The sequence below is a fragment of the Lissotriton vulgaris genome, chromosome 11 (genome assembly GCF_964263255.1).
Source record: "Lissotriton vulgaris chromosome 11, aLisVul1.2, whole genome shotgun sequence".
NCBI lineage: Eukaryota > Metazoa > Chordata > Amphibia > Caudata > Salamandridae > Lissotriton > Lissotriton vulgaris.
Window position 1 is genome coordinate 688730305 of NC_141699.1, and position 22966 is coordinate 688753270.

The following is a 22966-nucleotide window of genomic DNA, read 5'->3' on the forward strand; positions in this document are numbered from 1 at the left end:
ACTATCTGTGCAAATGTTTACTGCTGTGATTAAGTCGTTTGCACGTATTACATTTTTCAAGAAGGTGGTCTTAACTGAGAATATTACAAATGTTGATCCCATGCATACTTCTCTATAATGGGATTATGACATTGATGACCTTTTACCAGAAAGCAGTGGTATCATGCATACAGTTGAATACATCAAATACCCTACCTTTGAAAGTGTTTTTGTAAAAACAGAAATACCTTTCCACCTTTGCCACAGACACTAATGAAAGCAGTAGACTGCCATATTAGCATCCTGAATGTGACGCAAGCCAATCCTGAAGTATCATACATGGGTTCCTCTTCTCTGTAACACACACCAATCTCTCCTTAATAATGCCAAGAAGTATTCATAAAGTCAAACCTAAAAAATATTATTTTTTGTTAGATAAAGAAGGTTGTTAAAGAGAACAGCTGAGAAAGAAAAGTCTAAAAAAAACCTATGACAATCATTAAAAAAAGTAATGAGGGCCCAAGGTGAGTATATTCGCATAAACCCTTAAATTTCTACGAATTAACTGAAACTCAATTCAAAAGTGAAGGAAAGGGTAAGCTAAAAGTAGTTTTTTATATTTTGTGAAAAAATAGCTGATTGCAACTTTGACTAATGCAAATTGAGACGAGCTGCTAAGACAAGGGCTAAGTAAGATATTTGGGGAAACGATTAACGCCCCTTTTCTGAAATCTTATAAGATCCCAAAGCAATGCATGGGTGGAATATTTTTGCATTGTCTTTTTTTAATGATATTTTAAACTTGGGCAGAGAAAAGGGGACTGAATGAATCCATAATTGGCATTCAATCCCACTTAACATTTCTATTGACTAAGGGTCTGATTACGGTGGCAAAAGGCCCGCCACCTCCAGCCATGCAGTGGCGGGCCCTCTGCCATCGGACAGCAATTTTCCCCCTGCCATATTACGATGGAGATGGGAAACATTCCGGTACTGTGGCGGTCGTAAAGACCGCCCACCACTGTTTCGCCACAGGTAATCGTTCCAGTTGCCTGGCGGAGCGGTCAGCAGTTGTAAAATGGTGCCGGTGCCTAACAGGCACAGTCTACCATATTACGATGCTGGTCGCAAACAGCCTTTCTGTGGCGGGTAAACCGCCGTTCAAAGACTGGCGGAGAATGTATTCGGGCCTGTTGAGGGCCCCCTTGTGTTGGGGTGGTGGTGGTGCACTGTGGGTACCCCCCTACATTTCACTGCAATATGTGGCAGGCTCCGCGTGGTTCCTGCCACATAGTGCAGTGAAATGCACGACCTGCATGTTTAGCCTTGCGGCGGGTACTGCACAATGTTAACCATGCACAATGCGACCGCCACGGTGTTGGTAGCATCGTAATCTGACGTGCGGGACCTGCGCATTGCAGGCGAGCGGTCCCAGGCACCGATATGGTGGCAGGCGGACTCAAATCTTTTCAGGGTTTTGTTACATAGACTGGAGGAATGGGCCTGGGAGAATTACATTCTTTCCCCAGCCCAATATGCGTTCAGGAGGGGGCTGGGGACAATGGAACAATGCTTTAATTTAGACCTGTTAATAGGTAAATAGACACGGTCTAAGCAGGGGTCTCTGTATCTCTGCTTTGTAGACCTTAGCAGTGCATTTAAACTAGTCAATCATTCTATCCTGTGGTCAACCCTGACTAGCTTAGGTGCTCCCATGGAGAACATTTGTTTCTTGGCCCGCCTTCATGTGAATCTATCGAGCAAAATCTGTTATGGTCCACAAGGAGAATGCTCACCTGATTTTAGTGTAGTAAAGTGTATTAGACATGAATGCATTCTAGCCCCTTATTGTTTTCCCTTTTTATCAATTGAGTGGACGAAACATTGCAGGCACTTCAGGCAAATTCATCCCTCATTTCTGGATGCCCTATTCCGGGATTGTTATACACCAATGATGCCTAGTACCCCCAACAGATTGCAGAAATTGATTGTGGCCTTTGGGGAGTTTATGGCATCTAAAAATATGCGAATCAATAAACCAAAGACGTTCACAATGATATGTGGGAAAAAACACATAAATGTAGGCCCTTTTATATCGTAGGCTCCCTAATCAACAAATTGAATATATTTGCCATCTGGGGGTCCAGTTTACAAGTAATGGCATATGACTTAAAATGAACAGGAATTGTGTGGGGTGTTTTAATTTTTCATCTAAACTGAGTAAGCGCCCTGTTAAAGAAATTATTGAGATTTACAAGACTATAGTAATATCTGCTGCCATATTTGGGGTCGGACTGTGGGGGTACACTCCTAGCAAATCTCTTCAAGTCAGATAAAACACCTTTTTAAAATGTCTGCTATGTTTGCTTGTTTCAGCCTCATCCCTGATTCTGCATAAAGAGATGGGGCTGTTTTAGCTGGAGGATTTCCTCGTAATGAAATCATTATTGCCTTTGCTGTCCATCTGGATGAAAGAAGAAACTAACGTTACCAAACTGATTGTACTTGATTGTTTAAGACTGGATGATGCATTTTTCATTCCATGGCTGGCCTACATAGTTTACACGTTTAAGACTATGCTTAATTTGGCAGTGGCAGAGGAGCCATCCCAGGTATTAGCATTAACCAAGAGTCATATTAAGGCCACCATATTTATGCATAGGTCTGAAGCTAGACTTCGTGTAGAGACAAAGCAAATGATGGTTGCTATTTATACGTCCCTTGGGGAAAGGGAGGGGTGTCAGAAGTATTTGATGTGTGTTAAAAACAACCGACATTTATATGTCCTAACTAGACTTAGACCTGTGAAAAAAACCCTTGTCCCTGTGATGGAATGAGTAAGCAAGGTACACAGCACTTAATTTTATTATGTAAGTTTTATAAGGAGTTGAGATGTCAATATTTGAACCCCCTTTTTATTATGCAGTATGTAGGAAACTATAAAGTTGTAATGACATTTCTGCTTGCACTAACTCATCAATTTGTGTGTTTTAGTGTTGACCTTTTTGTTTTAAAAGCTATTTATTTAAGGAAATGTATTGTGTTAGTCCAGGGCTTATTATTGTATAAGTTATGTGAAGATATTTTAAACGATTTCATTGTTCTATGAATTATACTGCTTGAATTGTTTTATAATTGTATGTACTTTTATGGCAGTTTCTACTCACCGAATAAAGGGCCATATTACCAAGGTGAAGTATCACCGCTTTTTCGGCGAATTGTGCCGAGAAAGCGGCGATACTTCTAGCGCCCTATTAACAAGGGCATGGTAACGCCTGCCTCAAGCCCACTTTGCATGTCAATGAGAAACATCGCTAATGACATGCAAAGTGGGCGTTCCCACGTCCAACCACATGTAAAATGCGGTTGGAGGTGGTAACATCCTATTACCAAGGCAGGCGTTGGGAGAAGGTGATCTGCGATGAACTCGTTTATCGCAGGTCTCCCAACGCCTGCTCTGATCAGGTGTTAGGCATCGATAACATGGGGGTGTGGATCATAAAGCTGAATCCACCCCCATATTATCAAGGCACACATTAGCGCGTGACAACAATGCTTGTTTTCATGCGCTAATGTTCCCTATCGCCGGCTATCGCCGGATTTATTATCGCCTACGTGTTGCACATTGATAATGATGCGCAAACACGGCGATAAAATCCGGCAATAGCCGGCGATAGGGAAATGTGCGATGTGCGTTTTTTAACGCACATCTTGGTAATATGGCCCAAAGTTCTTGAATTGAATTGACTAAGGCAAATTTTAAGTTTAATTGCGTTTTAAAGCAAATTAGTAGCAGCTTACAACTCTTGTCAAAACTGTGTTGCTCTTTTGAAATTGGGAATTTTAAATGTGCATAAATCATTTAAAATGAATCTATTATCACCAGGGGGCATATGTATCATCCTTTTTTTTTTTGTCGCAAACGCTGCGATTCCCAAAAAAAGCAGCGTTTGTGACTAAAAAAAAACGGAAAATTAGATTTATGTTTAAAATCGCATTGCAAAATTAAGGAATCGCAAAATTTGCGATTCCTTAATTTTGCGTCAGCATTTAAGGAATCGCAAATTGCGATTCCTTAAATGCTATTTATGAAGCACCCAAGTTGTGCGATTTCTCATTAAGAAATCGCAAATTACCACCAACTTGAAGTGGGAGGTAACTTGCGATTTCTTTCACAAATGAACTTTTTGGCATTTGTAAAGGTGCCATGTGGCGCGCATACATGCCCTTAGGGCATGTATGTGCGCTATATGCGCACACATGTAAATTTCAGGGGTGCATCAGGGTGTCCTTATGACACCCTTGCACCCTTGAAATTATTCTCTATTTGCGATTCTCAAATTGTGAATCGCAAATTGAGAATAACTTCCCATTCATTCCAATGGGACTCCTGGCCCATAGAAATGAATAGGAAAGTATTCCTTAATTGCCATTCGCAAGTTGCTAATCGCAATTAAGGAATATTAAGAAATCGCTAACAAATTTCGATTTTTCACATACATCCCTGTTTGCAATTCTCAAATAGCGATTTCTAAAAAAATCGCTATTTGAAAATCGCAAAGACGGATTTTCATACATATGCCTCCAGATGTTCTTAATCTCTCTGAAGAATATGGGCCGGTTTACTATAACTTCCCATTTTGAAGTACAGGTTTGCATTGGCATTTGAACCAATCCACTGATGTAAAAAGAACATTTGCAGTGAGTACTACATAATGTTTTCACTGACAAACTGGCACCAAACTTTTATTTTTACAGTTGACAATCAGTGCAAATTCAAATTTTGCACGCATCCATCAGTGACATTTTTGGTGCAAAGTGGCACTGTAAGTGTACAATCTTTACTAAGCTGGTCCCATAAAAGTTGAACATGTAAATGTGAGTGGGTGTGCATGCATATACGCACACCCATTTATATGTGTGAGTGTCTATATATGTATTTGTGTCTATACATGTGAATGTATGTGACGGTATAATTTTTATAATATCTTCATTTTATTTCTGTATTCCTTATTCTTTTCGCACATATTACCCAAAGTTCTCAAAGGGCTGAAGGTGGAATAGAGTTAGCAATCTGTCTTTTTATGGAATGGAAAAGCCAGGTCTTAAGAGGTTTCTTGGTGGAGAGATGGTCTCCAGTCAGTTTGATCTTCAGTCAGATGACGGTCATGATTACCTGCCGGGTAAGAGAAGGGGCGGCCTGTGTGGGAACAAGATGGGGAAGAATTTTCACCAGGTACTGGTCTCCAGAACAGGTCAGTAAATAGCAAGTGATTTTAGTATGTAGAAACTCGAGTCTGTGGTCCTATCAGGCCACGAAAGCCATACACAAAGTAATAAATATTTTATGAAATTCAACAGAAAGCCAATAAGCAGTCAAAGGGCTGGTGAAACCCAGTGATACCACTGGATAATTAGAGGTGGCAGCATTTTAGATTTCTTAGATGGGTGTCACTAAACAAAATGTATTGCAGTATTCCAGGCTCGACCAAAGACAAGGGACAGACCCCCATAAATCGATGTGCAATGCCACTATAAAGCAAGAGTCATCGAAGGAACATATTCCAGAATTTATGGTACTGTGGCCACTGTAAAACTGCAAGTGATTTTAGCATTACCGACCAGGGAAATTACACCAGGACCGTGCAGTGGGGGTAAGAAGCTATGATTTGGCCTACGGCTTTGTTGTCTAGATGATGGCAGGACTTGCCATTTATATCGGGCTTTGTTTGTTTTAGCTACAAGACATTCTCTCTCAGACATTAGCGTGATTGCATGGAAGGCGTCCCTCTTGTTCCAGCACCAATGGGTTTGCTGCACAGGGACATCGATGTGTCATGGATATTTATGTTTCTATCAGGATAAGTGAGGCTGTTCTTTTTGTCTTGCTTTTGTGCTGAGGTACTGTCTTCCGACCAGTGCTTTGTCTGTTGCTTTTATTGTCTCCGTGGTTTATCCTACACTTCCCTTGTTCTGTGGCAATTAGAGCACATAATCGTCAGTTCCGAGCCCGTGGATTTGATTCTCAGCACAGCATGTCTTCCAGCCCATAATGGGTCCTAGCTGAACAGGATGAAAGATCCGGCTATTATGTGAAGTAGCAGATAAGTAACTTGGTTTTGATTTCATGTTAATTTCAGTGTAGTGTTTTCTGCGCTCAGGTCACTTCTCTTTCAGCAGTACAGAGAATAACGTGTTCAGTATGAGCTGGGTAAATGCCAGAGGTGGCTCAAGCTTTGTGAAACCAAAGTCTTGTGGAGTTGGAGATTTAGCACTGCTGTTTTCTGTTTTCCTTTTTGTAGTATAAGTACATTCCCTTGTCATACACGCTGTTACTAATTTTCGCATGCTGTCAACCGATTCTTTCCTTGAGTCTTTGATGGTGTTAACCCATAACATTGCAGAGAAGTTTCAAAATCTGTGGCATTAGCTAATGCTTGGCTACCTATGACTTCACATCTCCTTTTCCTCATCTTAGTTTATAGGAACATATTCATTGCAAAACAATCCTTCCCACTGTAAGCTTGGAGCGCCGCGATACTTTATGCGTTGACTTTGTAGGAGGTTGAACTGTTAGGGTATGTTTTTATGTTCTGTTTCTGTTCCGGGTGGTAGGTGACCTCTCTACAAGGCAGTAGTGGCCAGTGAAGTATTAAAATGGTTGTCACAGCTGTTTCAAAATGCAGTGAGTGACTGTTGGACCCAGCCCTTTTGGCAGGTTCACCCCGAGACTTTTTGCTTTTTCCTAGCCTGTTTCTGTGACCTGGTGTTGGTGATTTTAGGCCTCTGCGCACTTTTTCACTGTGGTACAGTGTAAAGTGCGTGAGCTCTCTGTGTATGTGTGGTGAGTGACCTGCCCTCCCATAGGAATGCATGGATAATATGTATGCCCATGGTAGTTCCTGATGTGTGGGGAGTGCAGGGTCGAGTTTGGTATGTGCGAACTCGTGAGATTGAATGCTGCGTAATGGTGTATGCGGCATGATTGTGTCTAGTGTAGAAGTGCCACTTTTAGAAGTTGGCATATTTGTTTAATTTGTGTCTGACGTGTGATTGGCTGAGGCTGGCTGGTGAGCCTGGCTCCAAGAGTCTGGGAGGGTCTGCCCCGGTGGTGAATGGAGTGTTTAGCATGCTGATGTGAGGGGAGGAGTGAGCCTGGGCCTGCTTGTGGATTGACTGTCTGGTCTGAGGGTCCTGAGTGAGGCTGGGTTTTCCCCACACAATGCTGGCTCCACCCCCTGGGGTGCGTCTGATGTCCCTAGCCTGGTCAGTGAAAGGAATTCCCTATAACCAGTTCTAGCTGGTTCTCACACTGCCTGCACGCTTTAGACAAAGGATTTTGGGTATAAAAAGAGTGCTGTGACACTCTAAAAATGTTCTTGTTTTTGACTTGAATCCTGACAGGGGCATGCTGCTGCTTGGGCTCAGGGGAAGGCTTGCCTCCCTGAGCCCTGCCCAGCCCCTGGACACCTGATGGACTTCCCATAGGGACCTTTGCCTATGGTCCCCTCCTTGCAGACTCCTGAGTACTTTGTCTTGCTTTTGCTAGGGCTTATTATAGCCTAAAGCGCCTGGGAGCACTTTGTCTGCTGTTCTAGTGCTAGGAGCGCTGTGGATTGTCCTTTAGCGCTGAGATCACTGGTTTATCGAGCCGGTGCCCACCCGGCATTTTGACCCGTCATGTGTAGGTCTCCTGGACCCTCAGCGAGTGCCTACCTCGTTGCATTCTTATATTTTTAATTTATCACGAGGGAGCCTACCCCTCGGATATTGATACCCCGCCTGCCTGCCTAAAAACGGGCCGCCGCGCTGCCCGCGGGACGCGGAAGTGTTAGGGCCGGCCGGCCAATCGCTGCGTGGCCCCGAGACAAGCAAACCGGAAGTCCCGCCCTCGGCACTGCAGCGCGAGGAGGGAGACCGGAGATGAAGATGGCAGCGGCCGCTGTGTGGCTCCCGTGACCGAGAGGGAGCCCCGAGATAGGAGGAGTCGCGGCTGCAGGCGCCGGGAGGGCTCCGATGTCACGGAGAGCCCCACAGCAGAGAAGCCGCCCGCCCAACAGAGAAGCCGCCGCCCGGAGGTGCCCCGCACAAGAGACAGCCCGGTGAGTCAGAAGGGCTGGGGGGGTCTCCGTGCGGCTGCTGTTGGTGCTGTTGAGAGGCACAAGGGCGAGAGTGGAGGTAGGGCGGCCCCAGATGGCAGTGGGCCACCCCAACGTTTCAACGGAGCCTGAGGCTCCAATGCCCACATTTGTGTGTAGAGCCCTGAGAGGGCTCGGGGGCATTTCTGTGTTTCTGAGTCCCCGCCGAGGGACTCCAACGACGCCGCATATTTGTGCTCGAGCCCAGAGAGGCTCAGGGGGCACTTTGTATTTGTATGGAGAGCCTGTGTGGCTCTGACTGGGGCACCCTTAATTTAAAAGGCCCATGGCCCTCTCAACGCTCCATAGTATTTACGGGGCATTGCTTTTGATCACGAGTCCCCAGAGGGGGGACCCCAATGGTTGGGGGACATATGTGGTGTCAGAGCCTGTGTGGCTCCAACGTTCTGCGCAAGGTGACACGAGTGTTGTCAGAGCCTGTGTGGCTCCAACAGTTGCCGCAGTTCTGTTCTAGGGTCAGTGAGGACCCTGTTGCAGTTTTGATTCCCAGCTGCCCAGCAATTAGTGGGCAGCTGCACCGTTTAGGTCTTGTGTGGTTTTCAGGTGCCCAGCAAGTAGTGGGCACCTGCAACGTTTAGGTTTTGCGCCAGTGGCGCACCCCTAACTGGCGCTGCATTGGCAGCGCACCCTGACATTCTGGACACAGGGCTCTTTAGTCCCTTTATTAGATGGGGGCTGGTATGTGATTATCTATGTGATGGTAATTGCCTAATGTGAGTTTTGCGCAATGTGATGTGGTGCTAGGAAATGTAATGCATTTAATATGATTACGCACCTTGATCTTACACCTCTGAATGTTTTTGGGCATCATGTGTTTTTGCGCAATTGAGTTATGTTTTGGCACCTCTGAATGTTTTTATGCATCATGTGCCTTCCTTGATTTTACACCTCTGAATGTTTTAACGCATCATGTATCTTCCTTGATTTTACACCTCTGAATGTGTTGGTTTATGCATCATGTGTTTTTCCTTCCCTGCACCTCTGAATGTGTTTTTGATGCATCATGTGCCTTGTTATGACACGGCTGAATGTATGTTTTATGCATCATGTGTTTTCTTTCCCTACACCTCTGAATGTTGTGATGCATCATGTGTAATGTGTTCTTGCTTATACCCCTAACTGTATTGTGATACTTAGGTGGTTGTTCTTTTTAGTACAGGTGGTCCTAGTGAGGTCCTGGTTCCCTGCGTGACATTCTCCTAAGGTGTTTAGGGTTGCGTAGGTGGTACTTACCTGTTCCCAGTAGTTACTGGATGTGATCTATAACTGTTATTGTGTGCCATACTTATTCTAAGTTCTAAAAGTGCTATTTCTAAAAGTGTTGATTCTGACAGTGGCCCATGTGGCCCTGTCCTGTAAATAATCCCTTGTGAATATTGCCCGTGCCAGTTGACACAATGTACATGTGGGACTTCTATCTGATGTGTTTTTACAATATAGAAGCTATTTTCATATAACCTTGTGTGGAGTTCCTTTTGTGGTGTGCCTAGGGTGTTGTTGCTGTCGTGTGCTGGCGCAAATGCTATACACATTGCCTCCGGAATAAGCCTGTCTGCTCTTGCCAAGCTACCAAGGGTGTGAGAAGGGGGTTATCTTGGCGTGTGACTCCCTTGCCCTGACTAGAATGGTAGTTTCTGACTAGCTTTGGCATCAGCCTTAGCTAACCAGAAATAGCCAGTTCTAACAGTGACCAATTTGAAAGGGCTTTAAATTACGGATTGGTGGTTGGTATGTACTCTTCCAAGAACATTTTTAAAAAGCAGATGGAAGGTGCATTGTACAGTACAGAATACATTTGCTAAGAAGTTACAGGTCCTGGACAGGTCCTTTTGAAACATTGCATCACTTCCACTCAGGGCCAGCTTTCGCGCTGGTGGTGCCCGGTGCAATTTCTTTTTTAGCACTACCCCAATAATGACCTTCTCCACGGATTCCCTCACCATCACCCTCAAACATAATAAAGTGCATGTACTTCTCCCCTAAACATGATGGTAATGGTATATACCTGATTGGCATATTTGTTGTATTGGAAAGTCCCTTGTAAAGTGCTATACCATATACCCAGGGCCTGTATTTCAAATGTTACTAGTTGTTCCACCCAGAGATGTAGCCTTTCATAGATGTCTAAGGCCTGCCACTGCAGTGCCCGTGTGTGCAGTTTACCGATGTAGGAAGCTGGCTCTGTATATACTGTATATACTATACCAAAGTGAGGTATAGTGTGCACAGAGTCTAGTGGAACCCAAAAGGTAGGCAGAGGTAAAGTAGATAGCACCTCACTCTCTATTTGTGGTAGTGTGGTCGAGCAGTAAGGCTTTATCAGAGGACAGGAAAAAAAATTCTTTATTGTGTAGTTAATAAAAACCATTACAATATAAAATGCAATAATGATTTAGAATGAATCAAAGAAATCACATTCTTATCAAATAATAAAACAGACATTGGTTTAAAAGGTAAACATAACTGTGGTACTGATATAAAAAAATTAAAAGTGCAAATTCAGATTCTATAAAACAGGTTAAAAAAGTTCAGGAAGATCACATTTGTAGTAGGTCTTGACACAATTTCTGTTTTTTTTCAAAATTGATAACATATTTAATTATTCCACAAATAAATTGAGGGTCCGCTGAGTCCATCACTTGGACTATGGATGAGCGACAAGTGCGAATGCCTAATTTGTTAAATTTTGCCTTGAGCAGGTACCGACGTTCACTGTCTAGTTGTGGGCAAATGCAGATCAGATGAATAAGATCTAGTACCGCAGCGCCACATAAGTTACACTCCATTGAGCCTGGTGTTCTCCAACCCGGTTGGTCAGCATTTGTAGGAAAATTACCCATTCGTAGGGTTAGGTATTTGGATTTCAGATGAGAGGAAAAAGCTAGCCCTAGATAGGGTGCCGGGGCCAGCTTCTTATATGATTGGATTATCATCCAGGAGTGTGTACGTTGTCTCAGGGTTGTTTTAACATCAAACAACGAGTGCCGGTTAGCTGCCTTTTTTGCAGCCTGCTTGAATGAGCCCACTGGCTTTTGCCACAATGACTCCAGCGCTGTGATTTCTAAGGAGGATTTTAAATACTTTGCGTGCTGGGAGTTTGGGTTGCCTTGCATGGCTTTCCAGATTGCAGAGTTAATTTGTATCTCACGGTTTAGCCACACATTGTACCAGAATCTAACTGTGTCGTATTTTTTTTGCAATGTTTGACAGTTCAATCCAAATTCGAGCCGTACCTGGGCGGGTGAGGCGTCGCATGGCAATCTGAATATGCGTTTATACACCCTAGTTTTAATTTTGTCCAAGAGTGGAGCACTTTTTCCACAATGTACCACGCTGCCATAGGCTATTGTTGGAAGTAGCTTGGCTTTGATGACTGTTAAAAGGGGGGTGAACAGGAGGCCCTTAAGTGATTTAGATAAACTGCTGAATGCATGGAGTAGCGCCTTCCCTTTCTTCTCGATGTCATTGAAGTGCGCGGAGAAAGTGAACCGTGTATCCAAGAATATGCCCAAGTACTTATAATGATCCACTACTTCCAATTTATTGTTATCAATTATGTAGTTCAGTACTTTTGCACGACAGTGAGTTATAATCATGACCTTTGTTTTCGTGGTATTTATTTGCAGAATGTTCTGTTTAGTATATTCAGCCAGTTCGTTTATGGGACGTTGCAATCCTATTTTTGTCTGGCTAAGGAGAACAACGTCATCAGCGTTGGAGAGATGCGTGAGGGGCATTGTTCCTAAGCGTGGAGGGTGTGCATTGATCCCATCAAGCCTTGGTGTCAGGTCGGCCATGAATAAGTTAAACAGATGGGGCGCCGGACACAGCCTTGTTTAAGACCATCATGGGTGCCGATCTTCCTCGTAAGCCGATTGCCGTTATCAATCTTTACCTTCATCCAGGTGTTGGTATATAATTCCATTATTGGGCTTAAGATCGCATCCGGCAGGCCCTGCTGCTTCAATTTTGACCAGAGTAGTTGTCGGCTGACACGGTCGAAAGCCGCCTTGAAGTCCACGAAACATAAGTGTACGACTTGATGATTTTGAAGGCTTTTTTTGGCAATCAGGCTTATAGCTACAACGTTTGCCATGGTGCCTATGCCACGGCGGAACCCTGACTGGTTCAGAGGACAGTGTTAACCACATCGCTGCGTGCAAGATTCCCCTCCTGTGCTGGACCACAATTAAAACTGGTGTGGTCATGACGAACTCAGCTCGGCATGAGCACACGAGCACTGTGCTGCATGACGAGCTGAGCTCGTCATGAGCATGAAAGGGGTTAAGCATTTGTTGTGCACACTCAGTCAGGAAATGAATTCACACACTCAAAGACTGAACTTCAGACCAATTGTTTTTGTATAAAAATATTCTATTAGTTATTTTATTTTTCTAGAACCAAGCAAGCCTGGCACAGGTACGTGATAAATACTTTACAGTAAATATACAGTTTGTAAACAGTTTGAATTGTATTTGTATATGCACCTTGTTTGGATGACAGCACTGGTACTGAGAATTCAATGCTTTGGAAATACAGTCCATATACCTTGTATAGCCTTTTTAGTAAAATTACAGGTAAGTTACTTTTGAGATTTCTTTTCTTACTCAGTGCAGTATGCCTGGATACTGCACTGGGGCATTTCCTGTAAAAAGGTAAGTAAAATTGTGTTGGTTATTTGGTAACAGTTTAAAAGCTTTTTATAGATTTCCCAACTCCACACTTAAAAACCTTTCACAGAAAAAGAGTCAATGTAATCCTATGGAGGAAAATAGGGTAATTGATTTAAAGGTAAGTACTTTGTTGTGGGAGATGGTATTCTGGGGTTAGGCTCAGGGGTCTTCCAGGGTCAAGGATGCACTCTTGTTACACCCGCAGCAACATCAGGGCGGCCGGGTGCAGAGCGCTGAGGCCCAACGTTATCCAATGGGGGATATGGGGCCTACAGTTGGTGGCTGCTGACGAGCAGGCCACTGGGTTGTGGGAGCAAAGCTCCTGGACTTAAGCTCAGGCCAAATAGGGATTTAGGCCAGCACAAAAGATGTACCCTCAGCGGCACTGGGGCGGCCAGGTGCAGAGTGCTGTTTTGGCGTAGTTTGCCCCGTAGCTTTCGATGGGGAGTCTCTGATTTGCAAAAGCACTGCAGGCTTGGGGACGAAGTTCTTCTGGGTGTGACCACCACTTGGAGAAGTAAGTTGGGATGTTGGGGGTTGGTTAGGCACCGTCGGTTGGGCCACCCAAGTCCGTGGGGCATCGGGTGTAGGGGTGCCTTTTAGGGTCGGATCTTCTTACCATCTCCTGGTTGCGGTTGGGGGGACCTTCCGGTTTGAGGCTGCAGGCGTCGGCTGTAGTCATGGGGCAGGTCAGGGGTCACCAGATCTTGGGTCAGGATCGCTGTGCAGACCTCCTCTTGGTGTTGGGCCACTCGAACTCGGGCCATGGGCTTCGGGTGTAGAGTTGTGCAAACTTGTGGATCCTTGCAGAGCTGGAGTCTATTGTTTGAACAAATCCAGGATTCACTGGAGACAGAGTCTTTGGGATTGAAGGCAGGCAGGTCCTCTGGGTTCTCGAGGTTGCTGGCCTCAGGACACTCCAGGACTTCACAGGAGCAGGTTCGGGGGGGGGACAGGCCGTTAGGGCTGGGGCCAAGTCAGTGGGTGTCTGCCTCTTGCTAGCTTCAGCTCCGCTGTTTGGTCCTTCTTCTTTTTTTCTTCTTGTAGGTTCTTGTCTGAGGAAGCAAGGGTTAGGGGTGCCCCTAAATACTAGATTTAGGGGTGTTACAAGTAGATAAAAGGTTGGGAACAATGGGTCCCTTCCCTGGGTTGGGCATCCCCCCTATGATGCCACCCTCCAGTGGGAGGGGGCGTAAGCCTTTCCCTGGTTGGCTGGATCCCCCATCTGCAAGATGGCGGGGACTGAGAGTTGTGCTTCACCTCGCTTTCCCCACCTGAGGAGTATAGTTGGCAGAGGTGGGCAACCTCTCTTCCTCACTTGTTTTTCTCCCGTTCTACCACCCAAAGTGGGGGTCAGAACCAGTGGTGACAAGATGCTGAAAGAAGCAAGTGGCCTCAGGAAGATCACAAATGTGGCAAGCCTTTGAAGATCCCCTTTTGTGGACCATGCCCATAGTGGGAGAAAAGGCTTGGCACCTCGTCCCAGGATGTGCATTGTTTCAGGCCCCACAGAACAGCAGGCTCTCCCCCAGGGGTCCAGAAACATGTCTGGTGGTGGCAGCTGAAAGCAGACACTCAGACTGGACTCTAGTGGCAGGTCGTTTTTCAAGGGGCATCTCTAAGATGCCCTCTGTGTGCATTTTTCATTAAATCCCACACTGGCATCAGTGTGATTTTAATGTGCTGAGAAGCTTGATACCAAACTTCTCAGTTTTCAGTGCAGCCAGTATGGTGCTGTGGGGTTCGTATTGACAAACTCCCAACACCGTATACTCTTAATTGCAGCATAGCACTTACAATGTCTAAGAAGGGACTTCGACACTGTAGGGGTAAAGTGCTCATGCACCTGTACCCCACCACTGGTATAGGGCACCCATCTATAGGGGTGACTGATCAAAGCCAGGTCAGTGGGTTGTAGGCATAGCACACCGGGATGTGTGCCAAGTTGAATCTTTTGTTTTGATCTGCACCAATACAAAGTCAGTGTGTGAGTGTAATGGTACAGGGCCTCTACGGGTGGCACAATAAGTGCTGCAGCCCATTGAGGTCTTACCTGGTCACAGTGCCCTGGGTACCTGTGGTACCATTTACCAGGGGCTGACCTGTGGCCAGAGATGCCAATTGGGTTTTGTTTTTAATGCAGGTTTAGGGAAAGAACATAGGCCCTGAGCACCTGATTGGCAGGAGCCCAGGGAACACTCAGTCAAAGCACATCTGCAGTTCAGCAAAAAGTGGGGGCTACAATGCAAAAAGAGGGCACTTTCTCACAACCGCCACTTCTACTTGTCATTTAAAACTGATCAGAGAGGAATACATTTTTCATGTTTCATATGTTTGGAATAGTAATGATAAACCCTCCTTACTGGTGAAGTTGGATTTAACATTAGTGTTTTAGAAGTGCCACTTTTAGAAATTGAACATTCTTCTGCACTTACTGCTCTGTGTGCCTGACAGCCTGTCTCCAATACAGGTCTGGGGTGGGTGACAGATACACTTTGTGCATTCCCTCTAGACAGCCACAACACAGGAAAGATATGTTGCCTGAGTACCCATCTACATACATATGCATTAAGATGACCTTGCCTGGGCAGGATGGAAGGGAGGGACTAACACTTAACTTGACTAGGCAGTGCCCTGTCCCCACACAAAGGACTGATTACCCCCTGCAGATAGCCTGTCATACAGTATTGGGTTGAAAGGGATACCTGTGCACTTCAGAGAGCTGCTTTGAAGTCACCCCACACATCAAAGGCACTTTTGGGTATAAGTACTGGGTGTCTGACTCCCTAAAATCAGAAGCTACTGGACATGTAACTGAAGCTCTGTCAGAAGAACTGCTGTGCTGCTTGAAGGACTCAACTGGACTCATGATGTGGAAGGCCTGCATTTCTGTTTGTTGCCCTGCTGCTCTCTGACTCTGCTGAAGGACAGCTGGACTCTGCCTTCACTCCAAGTGATCTCCAAGAGCACTGGCAGCTTGTATGTAATGGTCCTAAGGGGCGCGGGCGCGGACAGGTGGGAGGGGGGAGGAGGGCATGAAGAAAAAAATAATTAAACACTCACCTGTCTGTTGCCTGCAGCAGCAGCCTCCTCTCCCTCTTCATCTGCTTCCAGGGCAGAAACCAAGAAGCAGGAAGTACCCAGCTCCCAGCTTCCCGACAGCCAATCACAACATTGCAGCGTTGTGGTTGGTCTGAGCGCCGTGGATCGGTGCATGCTAGCCTTCCCTTGACACCAGATTCAGGTCAGGTGGGAGAGGGCACGTTGTTTGACATCAAAGTGGACATGTTTAGGTGCTATCATAAGGGAGCTAGCAACCTGATCTTCCCAGGTGCAAGTCCCATGTTTGCCTGTGGACCACCTATCACTTATAGTGTACTTTATTGGTAAAAACAAAATAAAGACATATAAGCTTGCACCTACATTGCTACACTCCTAATTTACCTAACCATGCCTCCTGGGCACAGGAGGGCTTCTCGTCTCTATGGGTGACTGGCATATGCCAAGTGCAGTGCATTTCACTGTGCCACGTATGGTGAGGGCACAGTTGAATTTGAACAGTTTTCACTGCAGTCTGCAGTGGCAGGCCTGCTTTCAGCAGTTTGCTTGGGTCAACCAGGGTGCCACAAAACCGTGCTGCAGCCCTGGGGACCACTGTACTACCTATGTTATGGGCACCCCATGTACCATTTACTAGGGACTTATTAGGGGGATAAAGTCTCTGTAAATTGAGATTGCCAATTCACACAAAACTGTTTTAGGGAAAGAGCACTGACACTGGAGCCTAGTTAGTAGGGTTCAGAGAACTGTCAGAGTAAAAAAAACATTATATCATAGTCCAAACAGGGGCAGAAAAAATGGAGGCATCTGCAAAAAGAAGTGTTTTCTGGCAATTTCAATCTAGTATAAACCATTTCCTCATTGTACTCATCTTCCTCCTTTTTCACACATCTTCTTTTAAAACATCTTCCATTTCGGTTGCCTCATGAAACATTCAAGGTCTCCTTTCATCTAAAATTCATATGAATTTCTTCTCTAATGTATTGATTAAACGTGTCAAATGTCATTCCTCTGCCTTAACGATGTCTATTAGTAAGGATCCAAAGAAAGGCCGAGCTGTTTACATTTCCTTAACCTTTGGGTGAGGATTCTTTATCTTGTGAATGGAAACTTCAGAAAGGAGAAAGTCATCATTGGAAAAATAATATTCAAAACAATTATGCCTATAAATTAAATTAAGCAATATATTACAGGTAACTGCACATGAAAGTATATTGCGATGGTAGGTGACACCTTCAATAGATGAAGCAAGTAAGTGTGTGCAGACATAGTAATCTTTAGTATCTAAGGTGTGTGTATATTCTTGAACTAAACTAGAATAAATGTTCAATGTGAAGCCTTCCTCTGAAGTATCTATAAATGAATCCTTTAGTTTTTTCTCATTCACTGAATGTGCAGGTGCTATAAGTGCAGGGATAGATCTAAGCGTGCATACTCAGGAATAATACTCATTTCAACTGAAAGGATTACAAATACTAGCACAGTAATTATTGGTGTCACTGCGATCACTATCCTATATCTATCCTTGGTAAGGAGACACATGATTGTCAATAGTCGGACCTTAAGTAGAATATAGCAGCAACAGACTTGAAATATTCTGCATTTTGATTCTACTTGTGGAAAATAGGCAAAACTCGTTTTTTTCAAGATACATCTATACAGCAGTCTTCATTTGATATCCTTAGCCCTACTCAATCTTCTTCTGATAATGGCAGCCCTACTCTGCTACTGCAGCCTTGGACCTAAACAATCCTCTTAATTCTTTTATTTTAAGTTTAATTATTTTTTCTTAAGCAATAATTGTAGAGCTTGTATGTCATTTGTCACAGTCTATTCAAGAACTCAGTTCAGACAAAGTTTATTGTTTTGAGAAGCAATTGTATTGCAGAATTGAATTAATCAAATGTCAAATGAATCGTGCTCAATGATGAATCAGTTTCAAATTAATTCAATTGTGTGCTGTGATGGCATGTCATATATCATGGGTGTTCAAGTGGTTCTGTTATCATTTCATTTGGGTCATAGGCTGTGGAATTGGGCACACTGTCAGTATATTAAGTCCACTCAGGTGCAGAATACCTACATCAAGGTTCTCTTGCTCTTTTAGATTTCCTAGGTGGCTGCTGATCTTTTTTTGCCTCGCTCACAACACTGGATTCTGTTTCTTCAATGATGATTTGTGGTATACGTTCAGCTGACACAAATTCTTGTCACTCTCTGCTCTTTGGCCATTCTTCTCTTTTCTGACCTCTCCCACCCCTCTCACTCGTTCCCTTCATCAGGTTCACTCATTTGCACCTGTGATTGCTTTACAGCATCATCCCTCTCTGATGTCAGATCTTCCTTATCCGAAAATGCTTCCACACCGTTCTGTGAAATGTCGGGTATTTGAATAGCTGGAGAAATCTGATGTACAGCACACCCATCTGGTCTTTCAAGACATCCAGGCACAGGTTGTCACAGACTTGTTTCAAGCGTCACCACCTCGTTGAGCGGGCATCTCACCCTCTGGGTTTGAGAGGCATGTATCCAGATAGGTCAGGTCCCTGCTCGACAACGGGGAAACGGCTGCCCTCATCCTCCTGGACCTCTCAGCAGCCTTCGACACCGTCTGCCACCGCACCCTGATACAGCGCCTAAGCAACACCGGAATCCAAGGAGCGGCCCTGGAGTGGATCATCTCATTCCTCGCCGGAAGAACCCAGAGAGTCCGCCTCCCCCCGTTCCGTTCCGCGGCCACAAAGTCATCTGCGGCGTTCTGCAAGGATCCTCACTCAGCCCCACCCTCTTCAACGTCTACATGAGCCCTCTCGCAGCCATCGCACACCAACACAACCTCAACATCATCTCCTATGCTGACGACACCCAACTGATCCTCTCCCTCACCAACGACCCCACCACCGCCAAAGCCAACCTCCAGGAAGGTATGAAAGACGTCGCAGAATGGATGAAGATCAGCCATCTGAAACTGAACTCAGACAAGACGGAAGTCCTCATCCTCAGACCATCTCCCTCTGCTTGGGACGACTCCTGGTGGCCCCCTGCCCTGGGCAGCGTGCACAAACCAACGGACCACGCACGCAACCTGGGCTTCGTCCTGGACTCCTCCCTCACGATGACCAAGCAAGTGAACGCAGTCTCATCATCCTGCTTCAACACCCTGCGCATGCTCCGAAAGATCTTCCGATGGATCCCCACAGAAACCAGGAAGATGGTCACCCAGGCCCTCGTCACCAGCCGCCTGGACTACGGGAACACCCTCTACGCTGGAACCACAGCCAAACTCCAGAAAACACTCCAGCGCATTCAGAACGCCTCAGCACAACTCATCCTGGACATCCCTCCCTGCAGCCACATCTCTGCCCACCTGAAAGACTTGCACTGGCTCCCCGGTAACAAGAGGATCACGTTCAGACTCCTCACCCACACACACAAGGCTCTCCACGACATGGGCCCGAAGTACCTCAACAGCCACCTCACTTTCAACACACCCACCCGCCAGCTTCGATCCGCCAGCCTCGCCCTCGCCTCCGTCCCACGAATTCGGAAATCCACCGCCGGAGGAAGATCCTTCTCCTACCTGGCAGCCAAGACATGGAACTCCCTCCCCACTCACCTACGGCTGACCCGGGATCACCTCTCCTTCAGGAACAACACAAGACCTAGCTGTTCGAGCAGTAGCGACCCCCCCACCCTCAGCGCTTTGAGACCCTCAAGGGTGAGTAGCGCACTATACAAATTCCGTGATTGATTGATTGATAGGCATCACATTTAACAGCAGTGTTGGTGATCAGGTTCACCTGGTAGGAGGTTCCTTTCCAATTTGGTTCCAAGCATGAGTTACGGACATGCTTTTTCACTAGGACCCAAGCACAAGGACCAAAGTCATGACACTCTACTTGATTCGGGATGGCAGTAGCAGCTCCAACCTGGTGAGAGACAGAACGTATTACATCAGCCAGTCTTTTCTAGTAGTCGAGCATCATGTCATCTGTGATATTTACAAGTACATTCGCAGGCACATGAGGCAGTCGCATGGGACATCCCATGAGTAATTCATGTGGCAAAATCCTGTTCTTCTGTCAACAGTACTTCAGAGACTCATTGACACTTAAGAAAAAGCATCCAGCTATTTTAGATAAAAATACTTTGGCTAAGCAAGATATCAGTGTCCCAGTAATTTGTTTATAAATTCCTGAAGCTTCTGGTCTGTAGTTACAATGTAATATCGGTTCCACTTGTAGTGCCACACTCAGCGTTCTAAGGATCTCATTGTTACAATCAGCCCCTCTGTTTGAGTTCTCAGAACAGCAGTTTGGCCACAGTGAGAATGTAGTTTCTCTGTTTTGGGTAAGCTTCCACCAATCAAGAGAAAATGAACATTATGATCAGGACATATCTCAGCCCATTACAAACAAGTATCTCAATAAAACTTAATTGCATCCTGATCTACCTATGTGACTCATGGTTACAGGGATTCTTCTCCCTACATTGATTTGCTGACAGGTCTGTAACACAATTCCCCAGCTAAAAGTCTGAGGGGCAGATTTACAAGCCCTGTGCCCCACTTCTGTGCTGCCATTGTGTCACTTCTGTGATGCAGTGAAGGCGTAAAGCTAGCGCCATGATGCGACGGATTTACAACTTGATGCATCTTGGGAGATGGGTCACATTGTAAAGCCCTGCACTACATGAAACCTGCGTCAAGTTTCATGTGGGTGTTCCGGCGCAGGATGAGCGTTCCGGCGCAGGAACGCCTTGGAAAAGTGCCTGAGTGAAATCTACAAGATTTCACTCAGTCACTTTTCCGAAGCCGCTGCGTCAAAACCTTGCACCTGCTTGAAGCAGGCGTAAGGCTTGACGCACCACGGTGTGTATGGGCAGGCCACGAGCATTGCTGGAGTTGCGTTGTGCTTGCGACACAACTCCAGCAATGCACCATCCTTCTGACGAGAGATGCGTCACGCATCTGTTTATCCTTGTGCCATGATGCGCCGCATTGTAAATGCAGTGCATCTGTGGTGGCGCAAGGGTAAACTTGCATGACGCATCTTATCTGGCGCATCTCTGCTGATTTGCAGGGATGCGCCAGTCGTCATAAATCTGCCCCTAAATCAGGAATTCTGCCTGAACAATCTCACAACGGCATCCCTCCCAAAGTGTCCAGAACTATAACAATATCTAGTCACTTGAAATAACAAATATGAGGGCCCATATGGAAACATCATGTGGGGTTTTCAAGTTCTTGCGTAAGGAGTTGTATTGGAGACACACAAATGATAGATCCCACAGGACTTGGGGGGTAGGTACGATGACCTGGAATTCAAAGACACTCATTGTCTGGAAGAGTTTATGGACACAATTAAGCCCCCAGCTGCCAGATGTCTTTATATTAAGTTTTGCGCAGGGACCTTGCTGCTTCGATTATTTACTGCTAAGTGACAACATCCCCATGCTGTGCCTGACCTAAGCTGTCCTTTTTGTCCTGAGTGTACAGGAAACAGAGACCATGTCCTGTAATCCTGCCCAAAATATTATGCACGTAGGAGGAAATGGATCTTGCTGCTGTGCTGCAATCTGTTATCAAGGACAATAACATTGAAACTAAGATACTTAATGCATACACCACTCAACCAATTGTATTCGCTGTTTCTCACTTTCTCACATATATGGGGAGACACAGACAGAAAACAGTCAGCCTGTTGCTGCTTACAGCCTAGAGCCCAGAAACTGTGTGTTTTTATGCTGTATCTTGCAGTTTCTTGTGATTTTATCAATTGTATGCAGCTTTCAAATATGGACTTCCAGCACATGTAACAGCACAACATTATGTCCAGGAGCTCTGAAACAAACTTTGATTTTGACTTTAAATGGTTGTGATGTCTCCATCATATGCTGCTAGTTCTCATTCTTATGTACCTTTCTCACTATTTTTATATGTCATGATTTTAAGGATTTTAATGAACCAATGACTGTATTGTATTCATTATTGTTATATCTGCTTTTATGGCAATAGCCGAAATTAAGTCTAATAAAGGGACATAACAAACTATCAGGCAACACAGGTCTTCCATTGGCTGAAACTCTAATCTCATTTGTGTTTTTAACATATACTGCTCTGACCCATTCTTGTTCTTCCACCTCTGACTCTTCCTCCTGCAATCTCTTGATTTCCTCCCAGGTATCGGCTACAGACAACATAATAGAAAAACAGTGTCCTCATCAAATTAATTTCCATACTCTCTGATAAATGCACATGCCACAGTTGCACAGAACCAAGCAACTTTGTTGGCATATGTGTTTCCGATGTTTACACAATTCTTGTGGCAATAGTTAAGCTTCCTAGTTAGCTTAAATCTCTGAAAGAATCCTCTTCCATCACTGTGAAGGGGTGTGATAAAGGAGGAGGCATTGCTATCCTTGACACTTCTAATTATACAGCAAAAATAGAGAACATGCTGAATGACAATGTCTTTTATAATGCAATATCAAAAGACCCCACTGCCAAAATCAGACAAAAAATACAGAAATTGACATCTAAGGCATTAAATAGTGGGGATATATGTCAAAAAGAATACAATTACCTAAACGTGTCGAAACCCAGAATGGCCTGCCTGTATGGAACTCCTAAAGTTCACAAAAATGAAGTAGATCCACCTTTTCGCCCTATTGTTAATACTATAGGAAGTATTACCGAACCTCTGTCCAAATACCTAGACGCCATCCTGAGACCATACATACCCAAAATACCGGGATATGTTAAAGATACTGGCCACATTATCAATTTGCTAGAAGGGACAGCATGTAATGAAAAAAGACAATGGCTAGTCACTCTAGATGTGGAAAGTTTATATTCAAATATTCCCATCGATGGTGCCATTACAGCAACAGAATGGTTTATCAATACATATGAAGTTGATTGCAACAAGATTTTTATCTTAGACTGCCTCAAGATTGTTCTAGAGGAGAATGTCTTCGAATTTCGCGGAAACCTATATAAACAAACCAAAGGAGTTAGTATGGGCGCATCTTGCGCCCCTACAATTGCAAATATCTACATGGCACAATTCGAAAATATTCACATTTTCAATGAAA